The sequence below is a fragment of the Anoplopoma fimbria genome, chromosome 21, assembly GCF_027596085.1.
Source record: "Anoplopoma fimbria isolate UVic2021 breed Golden Eagle Sablefish chromosome 21, Afim_UVic_2022, whole genome shotgun sequence".
Lineage (NCBI taxonomy): Eukaryota > Metazoa > Chordata > Actinopteri > Perciformes > Anoplopomatidae > Anoplopoma > Anoplopoma fimbria.
The window spans coordinates 1,083,575-1,086,074 of record NC_072469.1 but is presented as its reverse complement, the minus strand read 5'-3'; the positions used below and the strand labels follow the sequence as shown (position 1 = coordinate 1,086,074).

The 2,500-nt window shown below is 33.4% G+C and overlaps 1 protein-coding gene and 1 long non-coding RNA gene across 2 annotated transcripts in view; one reads left to right on the top strand and one right to left on the bottom strand.

The window, feature by feature from the left end:
* LOC129110793 (uncharacterized) overlaps positions 1-1,218 on the top strand; it is a 4,317-nt gene extending 3,099 nt beyond the window's left edge. The window contains exons 2-3 of the long non-coding RNA XR_008532291.1: positions 203-298; positions 809-1,218. This is a non-coding gene — a long non-coding RNA (uncharacterized LOC129110793). The remainder of the gene's footprint in view (positions 1-202; positions 299-808) is intronic.
* A 94-nt stretch (positions 1,219-1,312) lies between these two features.
* Positions 1,313-2,500, bottom strand: part of LOC129110792 (cytochrome b5) — a 4,851-nt gene continuing 3,663 nt past the window's right edge. Inside the window, exon 5 of the mRNA XM_054623005.1 lies at positions 1,313-2,500. This exon is cut by the window's right edge and continues 301 nt beyond it. The gene's annotated coding sequence lies outside the window, so the exon portion shown is untranslated.

Below are 2,500 nucleotides of genomic sequence, written 5' to 3'. Positions count from 1 at the left end.
AGTATTTTTACAGTGAGGCACTAGTAAGTTTACAGTCATAGAGTACCTTTATAGTGAGGTAATAGTACTTTTACAGCGTGGTATTAGTACTTTAATCTGAATACTTCCTCCATAACTATTGTGTATGTTGCTAAAAACAATAATCTAAGAAAACAACAAACAGAAACGTGTTTGATGATTTAAATATTTTTTATTGTTTCAGTGAATTGATTAAAGCAGTGAGACGCTGTGAAGGTCGAGGGTTCGATTCCCTCAGAGAAGATGTTTCAGATCCTCCTGTTGATCCTAAAAAACTCCAGTAGGTATTTTATATCCTCTCCATTACAAAACACAAATATAAAAACACACATTTATGTTTCTATGTGGAAGGAAAACCTTTTAAAAACTCTTTACATGAATTATGAAGACGATTAAACACAGAAGATGAATATTTGTTTCATGTTTTTCACTCAGAAACAGTTTATAAACTGCTGGTGAAGATGATTCACCACTAGATGGCAGCACTTTACTTTACTTTAATTTATTCTATCATTTATTCTATTCATTTTATTTTGTATAGCCCAAAATCACAAATTTACAATTATACATCTGTACACAGTAATCAATAACAAAATACTTTGAGTCACAAACACAACATTAAAAAACTAAACAGATTAAACTAATGAAAACAGTAAATATATAAATTAATCTGCTGTTGACAGATGAGTTTTGTTCTAACTTTACTCCCTTTCTTGATTTTTTTATGAAACATATTTTATGACTTTCATTTGTTCACTGAGTAGAAGCTGTTACGTTTCTTCTCCACCAGGTGGCGCTGCAGGACTGTGAGTTCATTCAGAGAGCGTCCGACTGGAACTGTGTCTGACACAGAATACTACTAGAGGTTAAAGAGTTAAAAACATGACATGAAGTTATTTATTTCACACTCATTCTTTGTACTTTTTACTTTATAATGCAAACTATACTGCAACGTTTTATTTCTATTTTCAAAAGTTATTTCTCTCTCTGGTATTTTGTCTCTTAACCTTTGCACTGTGAATATTGTTACTCACAAAATCAAATAAGACAAATTCCTTTCATGTGTGAACGTTTCTTGTTCTGAGCAGGTTTTCTTAAATCATTTATGACCTCATGACTTCTCCTCAAAACAAACTTCACACGAATGATCGACATAAACCTTTTTCATCTCGTGTCTTGCCGCTGATTTTTCTTTTGCCAAATATTTATCAGTTCACAGGATCTCTGAAACCGAAGTAAAGGCAAAAATCTTTAAAGCTGATAAAAAAATTATCAGAACACAAATCAAAACCGGTTCTTTGACTTTATTGAGACTTGAGTTCCAGAAAAAACACTTTTTTTAAATCTTGCAGCGAGGAATGAAGTCTTTCACTGTTTTATTATTCACAAAATCTTCCTTCTATGCATTAAAATATTCATATTTTATGCTTTCAAGCATTAAACGTTAAAAGTGAATTGGTGCATTGTGTGATTTTGGACTAAAATAATAATCTCACAGATGATTGTGAAGTTCTCTCACTTTATGAAGTCTTAACCTGCTGCAGATTAATCTCATTGTTTCATTTTTCTCTGATAATAACTTCAATATGCAAGTGATTCAAAGAGTCACATGAGCGTTTTTCACTGTTATTATCAGAGCTGCTGTTGTGTTTAATGTACATCTCACTGAGAAACTCTCTCTGCTGTACACGAACACGTACTGAGTACATGTTGAAATACTCCTCTCTGCTCTGTGTTTTGCTGATTCTTCATATGAATATGCATCTATAGCTCTGTAAGGTCTAACCTGCATCATCAGTGTGAATATTCCCAAACTAAATTGCAATTAAAGCAAATTACCAGAAACAAACAAGACGTATGATGATTGTTGGGTCAGTTGCATCCAGCTGTTTACCTGCATCGCTGATGAATATGAACATCTGTCAGATTATAACGGCTTTGATCTGAACCAGAGAGTCAAACTGGAGTAATTAAATCTGAAACAATAGCTGTGTGATCGGATATCTCACGACAGGAGGGAGAAAACATCTTCTATTCTCTGGAAGTGTTGACCAGCTTAAAATAACCAGCCGGAGGTCAAAGGTCAGAGCAGGTGAGTCACCATCAGTAAAAGGAAGAAAAAGAAACCGACAAGAGTTCAAAGAAAGTTGAGTCTCAGACTAATTTTTTAACAAATCAAAGCTTTAAACAAACTATGAAAATCAGCCATTTGTAGATTTTATGACATTTAAAAGTTATTAGATCCAAAAAGCACCTGTAGCTTCATAACAGGACAAAGTCATTAAAAGCTTCATAATCGTGTTTCATGTTATGATGTTCTGCATAAAGGATCAGAGCACGGTCACATGACTGCAGGGTCACATGACTGCAGGGTCACATGACTGCTCTGTTAACTGCTGGTTGCATATTAATAAACTCATTTACATTCAGTTACAAATATATAAAAAGATATAACAAATTATGTATCTGTGATTCAAAGTGT